Genomic DNA, 13,441 nt, shown 5'->3' on the forward strand with positions numbered 1-13,441 from the left:
GATGAACTTTTGGTTCAGATTTATGTACGGGATCTACTTTCCATAGTAATGAAAAATGCTACTGATAGGATTAAAGTAGATTTAGCTGAACTTTATGATTTACTTCAGAGCAAGCTTATGGCACTGGACAGCCTCGGTAGAACTAAGGAAAAATTCGCAGAATTTTTAGAGCCACTTGTTGAGTCCTGTTTACCAGAGACTGTTCTTCGTGCGTGGGAAAGAAGCCGCTCGATGGAAGATACTGCGTCACAGCAAGATAGTGCGCGTTCGTTGAATAAACTTTTGTGCTTTCTTCGAAATGAAGTGCAAAGTGAGGAAATGATTAAGCTCGCTCGTACCGGGTTGGGAGCTTCACGTTCTGAACATTCGAGTCCACATGCTGATGTTCCAGGTTGCTCTACAGCTGCTGCCTTGGTAAATGTTCAAGACAATACAGGTAGGCGAAATTTACGTTGTATTTTTTGTGAGAAATCCCACAATTCTGCCGAATGTTTTTCTGCTCGCAAAATGTCTTTAGACGATAAACGAAAACTTTTGGTGCAAAAGCTCGCCTGTTTTCGCTGCCTTCGAGTTGGACATAGTTCACGGGCATGCAAAAATAAAGTAAAATGTTTAACATGTGCTAGATTTCACTATACGATTATGTGCTCAAATGGCGAACCTGTAAAGCCAAATGAAACTGACAGTACTGTTATTTCCAGTAATGTGTTGTCTAATCAGTCAGCTGTCAATGAAAATGTGTACTTGCAAACACTTGTTTTAAAAATAGTATTTGAGGGTAGACAACTTACAGTTCGTACGATTTTGGAAATGGTTCTCAGAAATCTTATCTTTCAGGAAAGGTTATCGCGTTTTTGCAACTACGTCCTAAATCGAAACATACCATTGTGCACGGTTTGTTTGGGGGGAGAGAGACAAGTCCTCATTCCCCTTTTGTGTTTGATGTTAATTTAAGAAATTTTGAGGGTACTTATGACCATAACTTTGAAGTACTTTCTCAAAACAGAATATGTGGATGTGTTCCAAAAGTAGTTGATTCCAGTACCCTAAAAGAATTAAAAGAAAGAAATATTACCTTGTCTGATTTGCAAGCTAAAGAATATGACATTGAATTGCTTTTAGGAGCAGATGCCATCGGGGACATTATTACTGGCAGTTCTCTGAAACTGAACTCTGGTGTCACTGTAGTTGAGACTAAATTCAGATACACTGTGATTGGTAAAGTAAACAGCTTATCTAAAGAATCTAGTTCAGCTACTATTCCAGCATTACTACAAAATAATTTGTGCAATAATGTAGTTTCGTTGTATTGTGCTAATCTTAGCGTAACTGAACTCTGGAATTTAGATGCCATTGGCATAACAGATCCAACTGAAGATGTTAAACGTAAACTTGCTCACTCTGACACCATTAAGCAATTTAAAGATAATTTAAATGTTCTTCCTGATGCCCGATATGAATTGCCACTACCCTTTAAATCTGAAATTCTGTTACCTAACAATAAGTCTATTACTTTTAAAAGGCATCAAAAAATGTGTCAACGAATTAATGAGGGAAATCAGTTAGATGGCTATAAGGTAGTTTTTAAGCAATGGGAGGACCTAAAAATAATAGAAAAGGTTCCTGAAACTGAAATTGATAATTTGAGTTATTATTTGCCTCATAGACCTGTTATAAAGCATACTAGCCAGACAATGAAGGTAAGACCGGTGTTCGACGCTTCAGCCCGAGAGAAAAATCAACCGTCCCTAAATGATTGTTTAAATAGAGGGCCGAACTTAATTGAACTCATACCTGATATAATTGAGAGGTTTAGATTGTATTCTGTTGGTTTATCATCGGACATAGAAAAAGCATTTCTTCAGCTGAGTATTATCCCAGAACATAGAGATTATTTGAGGTTTTTTTCTTCCAACTCTTGAAGAACCTATGATTTACAGACACTGCAGAGTGGTGTTCGGCGTTTGTTCGTCTCCGTTCCAACTCTCTGCATCGATAAAGCATCTCTTGGATAATTCCCCTGCTGAGTTTGACGATGTGATCCAAAAATTAAAGCATTCGTTTTATGTTGACAATTGTGTCACTGGGGTTCACGATATCAAACAGCAAGAAAATTTTGTAGTTAAGGCTACAGAAGTAATGGCTCAGGGATGTTTTAACCTACGGATTTGGGAAAGTAATGTTCCAGGTCATTGTATTTCCCGTAGTTCAGGTATAACTTCTCTTCTTGGAATCTTATGGGATTTGGATAACGATACATTAAAATGTAATCTTAATTATTCAATGGATAATGAGATAAGTAAACGTAATATTTTGGCTATAGTACATAAAAGTTTTGATTCGCAGGGTTTTTTGAGTCCAACTACCTTGTTACCTAAGTTACTATTACAGGAGGCTTGGACTATGAAATTAAAATGGGATGACCCCTTGCCAGAAAACATTCAGAAAACTTTTCAGAAGTGGCGGGATGAAATTAAATATCTTGAGAAAATTAGTATTCCACGATATGTAGAGATAAATGAGAATTCAGAGCTGCATCTATTAGTTGATGCATGTAAGAGCTCCTATAGTGCATGTGTTTACTTTAGAACTGTAACGCCCGTGGGAGTCAAAATTCGATTGATCAGAGCCAAATCCAGGGTAGCGCCGTTAAAATCTCTGACAATCCCCGGTTAGAATTGATGGCCTGTTGCATTGGTGCGAGACTGGTTCACTCAGTATACGCCGCCTTAGATTTGCCTGATTTGAAAATTATTGCATGGAGTGATTCTATGGTAGCACTCTGGTGTATTAAGAAAAGTGGTGATAGGTCAGTTTTCGTTGCGAATAGGGTAAAAGAGATAAACAGTCTGATTCCTTCTCAGTGTTGGCGCCATCTACCAGGTGATTTAAACATGGCAGATATGCTTTCAAGAGGCTGGTGGGAGAGGTTAGTTCGTGTAGTAAAGGAACTGTTGAGAAGGACACTCGGTAGCGCGGTTCTTACAACCAAGGAGTTGTACACAGTATTGCGCGACGGCGAGTCAATAATTAACTCTAGACCACTTACCTATCTGTCGGAAAATCCGGATGATTTAATCCCACTTTCCCCAGCCATGTTTCTCATCGAGAATCGTAGCTTAGGTGTTCCTGATGTTGATTTCTGCGATTCGAAGGGTCTTCGAAAAAGGGCTAGACAACGCAAAAAACTGTTTAATGATATAAGGCATAGATTTAGGAAAGAATATTTAGGCCTTCTGGTCCAAAATAAGAAGGATCCATCGTCAGAGCTACGGTTGGGTGAAATTGTTCTAATAGGAGATGACATCAAAAAACGGATGCATTGGCCTTTAGCTAAGGTCATTCGACTAATTCCTGGGAAAGATGGCAAGGTGAGAACTGTAGAACTAAAGACTCAAGCTGGTACGCTGCTTCGTCCCATTCAGCGAGTCTTTCCATTGGAAGTGCAGTTAACGGACAAACCCACTGTTCCCATAAACGATAACTCTTTTACTAATCCTATTTCATCTATTTCTAGTGATGAACATTCAGATTCTAATGACTCTTCAAATGACTCTAGTAACATCCTGCAAGATGCTAAAGTGTCAAGATTTGGACGTGTGATCAAGGTACCTCAGAAATTGGATCTCTTCGACCAGGTAATGTATGTCTTTGAGCCAACTTGAAGTCGACACAAAGAGGGGGAGAATGTTGGAGACGGCGGATGCAGACAGATGATTACATAACGGTTCGGCGAAGGTCAACAGAAGGAGCGCCGCATCTGATTGGACTATTTTTTATTATTCTTTTTTTCCCTTTAATTGCGAACTAAGCGGGGAAATTCCCTTTTCACTCAGTTATATGTATGCACTTAATAGAGTAATGTAACGTTTTCAGCTTGTGTGAGATATCCATATTAAATCTTTATTTTAATAATCCCTGCTGTGATTATTTAATTTGTAACCTACACGTTGTAGCCCTGTGAGTTGCAACATAGTATATTTGGCGTCCGCTACTTTATATTTTTGATTAAATATTTATATAAAAGTTTTGAAAGCAAAACGAAAGTCGCTGAGAACAGCTTTTACGGTATGCTGCAACGATATAGCTCACAAGATCGAAAACAAAAGTTTAAAAAGTGACGAAGTCAGTACGATGTTTCGGCAGATTCAAGACAAATAAACACGTTTGGACACAACTCAAGAAGAAGTTTCGAATTTGTTGCTGAGTGATGATGCCCTTCAAGATGAATATTCTGAAGATTTTTTGAAAGCAGAAGAATACCGTGACAAGTTCTGCTTGGTCTGTTCGCCGTTAGAAAATGCAAAGAAGGCAAATTCGGTTACAGAAGGAACAACAGCCGAGCAAAAAAAGGAAATTCAAGCTACCGAAACTTGAATTGAGGAAATTTAGTGGAGAACCGAAAGTCTTTCTTGCTTTTTGGTCCCAGTTTGAGAAAATTCACAACTACCTCTCCATTGTCGATGAAGATAAATTTCAATATCTTTTACAATGTGTGGTAGCAGATTCTAAAGCGACAAGACTCGTAACCAGTTTTCCGCCAACTAAAGAAAACTATTCAAAGGTGATCGCACAACTTAAAGAACGCTTCGGGAGAGATGAACTTTTGGTTCAGATTTATGTACGGGATCTACTTTCCATAGTAATGAAAAATGCTACTGATAGGATTAAAGTAGATTTAGCTGAACTTTATGATTTACTTCAGAGCAAGCTTATGGCACTGGACAGCCTCGGTAGAACTAAGGAAAAATTCGCAGAATTTTTAGAGCCACTTGTTGAGTCCTGTTTACCAGAGACTGTTCTTCGTGCGTGGGAAAGAAGCCGCTCGATGGAAGATACTGCGTCACAGCAAGATAGTGCGCGTTCGTTGAATAAACTTTTGTGCTTTCTTCGAAATGAAGTGCAAAGTGAGGAAATGATTAAGCTCGCTCGTACCGGGTTGGGAGCTTCACGTTCTGAACATTCGAGTCCACATGCTGATGTTCCAGGTTGCTCTACAGCTGCTGCCTTGGTAAATGTTCAAGACAATACAGGTAGGCGAAATTTACGTTGTATTTTTTGTGAGAAATTCCGCAATTCTGCCGAATGTTTTTCTGCTCGCAAAATGTCTTTAGACGATAAACGAAAACTTTTGGTGCAAAGGCTCGCCTGTTTTCGCTGCCTTCGAGTTGGACATAGTTCACGGGCATGCAAAAATAATGTAAAATGTTTAACATGTGCTAGATTTCACTATACGATTATGTGCTCAAATGGCGAACCTGTAAAGCCAAATGAAACTGACAGTACTGTTATTTCCAGTAATGTGTTGTCTAATCAGTCAGCTGTCAATGAAAATGTGTACTTGCAAACACTTGTTTTAAAAATAGTATTTGAGGGTAGACAACTTACAGTTCGTACGATTTTGGAAGTGGTTCTCAGAAATCTTATCTTTCAGGAAAGGTTATCGCGTTTTTGCAACTACGTCCTAAATCGAAACATACCATTATGCACGGTTTGTTTGGGGGGAGAGAGACAAGTCCTCATTCCCCTTTTGTGTTTGATGTTAATTTAAGAAATTTTGAGGGTACTTATGACCATAACTTTGAAGTACTTTCTCAAAACAGAATATGTGGATGTGTTCCAAAAGTAGTTGATTCCAGTACCCTAAAAGAATTAAAAGAAAGAAATATTACCTTGTCTGATTTGCAAGCTAAAGAATATGACATTGAATTGCTTTTAGGAGTAGATGCCATCGGGGACATTATTACTGGCAGTTCTCTGAAACTGAACTCTGGTGTCACTGTAGTTGAGACTAAATTGAGATACACTGTGATTGGTAAAGTAAACAGCTTATCTAAAGAATCTAGTTCAGCTACTATTCCAGCATTACTACAAAATAATTTGTGCAATAATGTAGTTTCGTTGTATTGTGCTAATCTTAGCGTAACTGAACTCTGGAATTTAGATGCCATTGGCATAACAGATCCAACTGAAGATGTTAAACGTAAACTTGCTCACTCTGACACCGTTAAGCAATTTAAAGATAATTTAAATGTTCTTCCTGATGCCCGATATGAATTGCCACTACCCTTTAAATCTGAAATTCTGTTACCTAACAATAAGTCTATTACTTTTAAAAGGCATCAAAGAATGTGTCAACGAATTAATGAGGGAAATCAGTTAGATGGCTATAAGGTAGTTTTTAAGCAATGGGAGGACCTAAAAATAATAGAAAAGGTTCCTGAAACTGAAATTGATAATTTGAGTTATTATTTGCCTCATAGACCTGTTATAAAGCATACTAGCCAGACAATGAAGGTAAGACCGGTGTTCGACGCTTCAGCCCGAGAGAAAAATCAACCGTCCCTAAATGATTGTTTAAAAAGAGGGCCGAACTTAATTGAACTCATACTTGATATAATTGAGAGGTTTAGATTGTATTCTGTTGGTTTATCATCGGACATAGAAAAAGCATTTCTTCAGCTGAGTATTATCCCAGAACATAGAGATTATTTGAGGTTTTTTTCTTCCAACTCTTGAAGAACCTATGATTTACAGACACTGCAGAGTGGTGTTCGGCGTTTCTTCGTCTTCGTTCCAACTCTCTGCATCGATAAAGCATCTCTTGGATAATTCCCCTGCTGAGTTTGACGATGTGATCCAAAAATTAAAGCATTCGTTTTATGTTGACAATTGTGTCACTGGGGTTCACGATATCAAACAGCAAGAAAATTTTGTAGTTAAGGCTACAGAAGTAATGGCTCAGGGATGTTTTAACCTACGGATTTGGGAAAGTAATGTTCCAGGTCATTGTATTTCCCATAGTTCAGGTATAACTTCTCTTCTTGGAATCTTATGGGATTTGGATAACGATACATTAAAATGTAATCTTAATTATTCAATGGATAATGAGATAAGTAAACGTAATATTTTGGCTATAGTACATAAAAGTTTTGATTCGCAGGGTTTTTTGAGTCCAACTACCTTGTTACCTAAGTTACTATTACAGGAGGCTTGGACTATGAAATTAAAATGGGATGACCCCTTGCCAGAAAACATTCAGAAAACTTTTCAGAAGTGGCGGGATGAAATTAAATATCTTGAGAAAATTAGTATTCCACGATATGTAGAGATAAATGAGAATTCAGAGCTGCATCTATTAGTTGATGCATGTAAGAGCTCCTATAGTGCATGTGTTTACTTTAGAACTGTAACGCCCGTGGGAGTCAAAATTCGATTGATCAGAGCCAAATCCAGGGTAGCGCCGTTAAAATCTCTGACAATCCCCGGTTAGAATTGATGGCCTGTTGCATTGGCGCGAGACTGGTTCACTCAGTATACGCCGCCTTAGATTTGCCTGATTTGAAAATTATTGCATGGAGTGATTCTATGGTAGCACTCTGGTGTATTAAGAAAAGCGGTGATTGGTCAGTTTTCGTTGCGAATAGGGTAAAAGCGATAAACAGTCTGATTCCTTCTCAGTGTTGGCGCCATCTACCAGGTGATTTAAACATGGCAGATATGCTTTCAAGAGGCTGGTGGGAGAGGTTAGTTCGTGTAGTAAAGGAACTGTTGAGAAGGACACTCGGTAACGCGGTTCTTACAACCAAGGAGTTGTACACAGTATTGCGCGACGGCGAGTCAATAATTAACTCTAGACCACTTACCTATCTGTCGGAAAATCCGGATGATTTAATCCCACTTTCCCCAGCCATGTTTCTCATCGAGAATCGTAGCTTAGGTGTTCCTGATGTTGATTTCTGCGATTCGAAGGGTCTTCGAAAAAGGGCTAGACAACGCAAAAAACTGTTTAATGATTTAAGGCATAGATTTAGGAAAGAATATTTAGGCCTTCTGGTCCAAAATAAGAAGGATCCATCGTCAGAGCTACGGTTGGGTGAAATTGTTCTAATAGGAGATGACATCAAAAAACGGATGCATTGGCCTTTAGCTAAGGTCATTCGACTAATTCCTGGGAAAGATGGCAAGGTGAGAACTGTAGAACTAAAGACTCAAGCTGGTACGCTGCTTCGTCCCATTCAGCGAGTCTTTCCATTGGAAGTGCAGTTAACGGACAAACCCACTGTTCCCATAAACGATAACTCTTTTACTAATCCTATTTCATCTATTTCTAGTGATGAACATTCAGATTCTAATGACTCTAGTAACATCCTGCAAGATGCTAAAGTGTCAAGATTTGGACGTGTGATCAAGGTACCTCAGAAATTGGATCTCTTCGACCAGGTAATGTATGTCTTTGAGCCAACTTGAAGTCGACACAAAGAGGGGGAGAATGTTGGAGACGGCGGATGCAGACAGATGATTACATAACGGTTCGGCGAAGGTCAACAGAAGGAGCGCCGCATCTGATTGGACTATTTTTTATTATTCTTTTTTTCCCCTTTAATTGCGAACTAAGCGGGGAAATTCCCTTTTCACTCAGTTATATGTATGCACTTAATAGAGTAATGTAACGTTTTCAGCTTGTGTGAGATATACATATTAAATCTTTATTTTAATAATCCCTGCTGTGATTATTTAATTTGTAACCTACACGTTGTAGCCCTGTGAGTTGCAACATAGTAAATTTGGCGTCCGCTACTTTATATTTTTGATTAAATATTTATATAAAAGTTTTGAAAGCAAAACGAAAGTCGCTGAGAACAGCTTTTACGGTATGCTGCAACGATATAGCTCAGAAGATCGAAAACAAAAGTTTAAAAAGTGACGAAGTCAGTACGATGTTTCGGCAGATTCAAGACAAATAAACACGTTTGGACACAACTCAAGAAGAAGTTTCGAATTTGTTGCTGAGTGATGATGCCCTTCAAGATGAATATTCTGAAGATTTTTTGAAAGCAGAAGAATACCGTGACAAGTTCTGCTTGGTCTGTTCGCCGTTAGAAAATGCAAAGAAGGCAAATTCGGTTACAGAAGGAACAACAACCGAGCAAAAAAGGAAATTCAAGCTTCCGAAACTTGAATTGAGGAAATTTAGTGGAGAACCGAAAGTCTTTCTTGCTTTTTGGTCCCAGTTTGAGAAAATTCACAACTACCTCTCCATTGTCGATGAAGATAAATTTCAATATCTTTTACAATGTGTGGTAGCAGATTCTAAAGCGACAAGACTCGTAACCAGTTTTCCGCCAACTAAAGAAAACTATTCAAAGGTGATCGCACAACTTAAAGAACGCTTCGGGAGAGATGAACTTTTGGTTCAGATTTATGTACGGGATCTACTTTCCATAGTAATGAAAAATGCTACTGATAGGATTAAAGTAGATTTAGCTGAACTTTATGATTTACTTAAGAGCAAGCTTATGGCACTGGACAGCCTCGGTAGAACTAAGGAAAAATTCGCAGAATTTTTAGAGCCACTTGTTGAGTCCTGTTTACCAGAGACTGTTCTTCGTGCGTGGGAAAGAAGCCGCTCGATGGAAGATACTGCGTCACAGCAAGATAGTGCGCGTTCGTTGAATAAACTTTTGTGCTTTCTTCGAAATGAAGTGCAAAGTGAGGAAATGATTAAGCTCGCTCGTACCGGGTTGGGAGCTTCACGTTCTGAACATTCGAGTCCACATGCTGATGTTCCAGGTTGCTCTACAGCTGCTGCCTTGGTAAATGTTCAAGACAATACAGGTAGGCGAAATTTACGTTGTATTTTTTGTGAGAAATTCCGCAATTCTGCCGAATGTTTTTCTGCTCGCAAAATGTCTTTAGACGATAAACGAAAACTTTTGGTGCAAAAGCTCGCCTGTTTTCGCTGCCTTCGAGTTGGACATAGTTCACGGGCATGCAAAAATAAAGTAAAATGTTTAACATGTGCTAGATTTCACTATACGATTATGTGCTCAAATGGCGAACCTGTAAAGCCAAATGAAACTGACAGTACTGTTATTTCCAGTAATGTGTTGTCTAATCAGTCAGCTGTCAATGAAAATGTGTACTTGCAAACACTTGTTTTAAAAATAGTATTTGAGGGTAGACAACTTACAGTTCGTACGATTTTGGAAGTGGTTCTCAGAAATCTTATCTTTCAGGAAAGGTTATCGCGTTTTTGCAACTACGTCCTAAATCGAAACATACCATTATGCACGGTTTGTTTGGGGGGAGAGAGACAAGTCCTCATTCCCCTTTTGTGTTTGATGTTAATTTAAGAAATTTTGAGGGTACTTATGACCATAACTTTGAAGTACTTTCTCAAAACAGAATATGTGGATGTGTTCCAAAAGTAGTTGATTCCAGTACCCTAAAAGAATTAAAAGAAAGAAATATTACCTTGTCTGATTTGCAAGCTAAAGAATATGACATTGAATTGCTTTTAGGAGTAGATGCCATCGGGGACATTATTACTGGCAGTTCTCTGAAACTGAACTCTGGTGTCACTGTAGTTGAGACTAAATTGAGATACACTGTGATTGGTAAAGTAAACAGCTTATCTAAAGAATCTAGTTCAGCTACTATTCCAACATTACTACAAAATAATTTGTGCAATAATGTAGTTTCGTTGTATTGTGCTAATCTTAGCGTAACTGAACTCTGGAATTTAGATGCCATTGGCATAACAGATCCAACTGAAGATGTTAAACGTAAACTTGCTCACTCTGACACCGTTAAGCAATTTAAAGATAATTTAAATGTTCTTCCTGATGCCCGATATGAATTGCCACTACCCTTTAAATCTGAAATTCTGTTACCTAACAATAAGTCTATTACTTTTAAAAGGCATCAAAGAATGTGTCAACGAATTAATGAGGGAAATCAGTTAGATGGCTATAAGGTAGTTTTTAAGCAATGGGAGGACCTAAAAATAATAGAAAAGGTTCCTGAAACTGAAATTGATAATTTGAGTTATTATTTGCCTCATAGACCTGTTATAAAGCATACTAGCCAGACAATGAAGGTAGGACCGGTGTTCGACGCTTCAGCCCGAGAGAAAAATCAACCGTCCCTAAATGATTGTTTAAATAGAGGGCCGAACTTAATTGAACTCATACCTGATATAATTGAGAGGTTTAGATTGTATTCTGTTGGTTTATCATCGGACATAGAAAAAGCATTTCTTCAGCTGAGTATTATCCCAGAACATAGAGATTATTTGAGGTTTTTTTCTTCCAACTCTTGAAGAACCTATGATTTACAGACACTGCAGAGTGGTGTTCGGCGTTTGTTCGTCTTCGTTCCAACTCTCTGCATCGATAAAGCATCTCTTGGATAATTCCCCTGCTGAGTTTGACGATGTGATCCAAAAATTAAAGCATTCGTTTTATGTTGACAATTGTGTCACTGGGGTTCACGATATCAAACAGCAAGAAAATTTTGTAGTTAAGGCTACAGAAGTAATGGCTCAGGGATGTTTTAACCTACGGATTTGGGAAAGTAATGTTCCAGGTCATTGTATTTCCCATAGTTCAGGTATAACTTCTCTTCTTGGAATCTTATGGGATTTGGATAACGATACATTAAAATGTAATCTTAATTATTCAATGGATAATGAGATAAGTAAACGTAATATTTTGGCTATAGTACATAAAAGTTTTGATTCGCAGGGTTTTTTGAGTCCAACTACCTTGTTACCTAAGTTACTATTACAGGAGGCTTGGACTATGAAATTAAAATGGGATGACCCCTTGCCAGAAAACATTCAGAAAACTTTTCAGAAGTGGCGGGATGAAATTAAATATCTTGAGAAAATTAGTATTCCACGATATGTAGAGATAAATGAGAATTCAGAGCTGCATCTATTAGTTGATGCATGTAAGAGCTCCTATAGTGCATGTGTTTACTTTAGAACTGTAACGCCCGTGGGAGTCAAAATTCGATTGATCAGAGCCAAATCCAGGGTAGCGCCGTTAAAATCTCTGACAATCCCCGGTTAGAATTGATGGCCTGTTGCATTGGCGCGAGACTGGTTCACTCAGTATACGCCGCCTTAGATTTGACTGATTTGAAAATTATTGCATGGAGTGATTCTATGGTAGCACTCTGGTGTATTAAGAAAAGTGGTGATTGGTCAGTTTTCGTTGCGAATAGGGTAAAAGCGATAAACAGTCTGATTCCTTCTCAGTGTTGGCGCCATCTACCAGGTGATTTAAACATGGCAGATATGCTTTCAAGAGGCTGGTGGGAGAGGTTAGTTCGTGTAGTAAAGGAACTGTTGAGAAGGACACTCGGTAACGCGGTTCTTACAACCAAGGAGTTGTACACAGTATTGCGCGACGGCGAGTCAATAATTAACTCTAGACCACTTACCTATCTGTCGGAAAATCCGGATGATTTAATCCCACTTTCCCCAGCCATGTTTCTCATCGAGAATCGTAGCTTAGGTGTTCCTGATGTTGATTTCTGCGATTCGAAGGGTCTTCGAAAAAGGGCTAGACAACGCAAAAAACTGTTTAATGATATAAGGCATAGATTTAGGAAAGAATATTTAGGCCTTCTGGTCCAAAATAAGAAGGATCCATCGTCAGAGCTACGGTTGGGTGAAATTGTTCTAATAGGAGATGACATCAAAAAACGGATGCATTGGCCTTTAGCTAAGGTCATTCGACTAATTCCTGGGAAAGATGGCAAGGTGAGAACTGTAGAACTAAAGACTCAAGCTGGTACGCTGCTTCGTCCCATTCAGCGAGTCTTTCCATTGGAAGTGCAGTTAACGGACAAACCCACTGTTCCCATAAACGATAACTCTTTTACTAATCCTATTTCATCTATTTCTAGTGATGAACATTCAGATTCTAATGACTCTTCAAATGACTCTAGTAACATCCTGCAAGATGCTAAAGTGTCAAGATTTGGACGTGTGATCAAGGTACCTCAGAAATTGGATCTCTTCGACCAGGTAATGTATGTCTTTGAGCCAACTTGAAGTCGACACAAAGAGGGGGAGAATGTTGGAGACGGCGGATGCAGACAGATGATTACATAACGGTTCGGCGAAGGTCAACAGAAGGAGCGCCGCATCTGATTGGACTATTTTTTATTATTCTTTTTTTCCCCTTTAATTGCGAACTAAGCGGGGAAATTCCCTTTTCACTCAGTTATATGTATGCACTTAATAGAGTAATGTAACGTTTTCAGCTTGTGTGAGATATACATATTAAATCTTTATTTTAATAATCCCTGCTGTGATTATTTAATTTGTAACCTACACGTTGTAGCCCTGTGAGTTGCAACATAGTAAATTTGGCGTCCGCTACTTTATATTTTTGATTAAATATTTATATAAAAGTTTTGAAAGCAAAACGAAAGTCGCTGAGAACAGCTTTTACGGTATGCTGCAACGATATAGCTCAGAAGATCGAAAACAAAAGTTTAAAAAGTGACGAAGTCAGTACGATGTTTCGGCAGATTCAAGACAAATAAACACGTTTGGACACAACTCAAGAAGAAGTTTCGAATTTGTTGCTGAGTGATGATGCCCTTCAAGATGAATATTCTGAAGATTTTTTGAAAGCAGAAG

Source organism: Stegodyphus dumicola, chromosome 4, assembly GCF_044657685.1.
Source record: "Stegodyphus dumicola isolate Sdum_Otavi_A_Nest chromosome 4, ASM4465768v1".
NCBI classification, from domain to species: Eukaryota; Metazoa; Arthropoda; class Arachnida; order Araneae; family Eresidae; genus Stegodyphus; species Stegodyphus dumicola.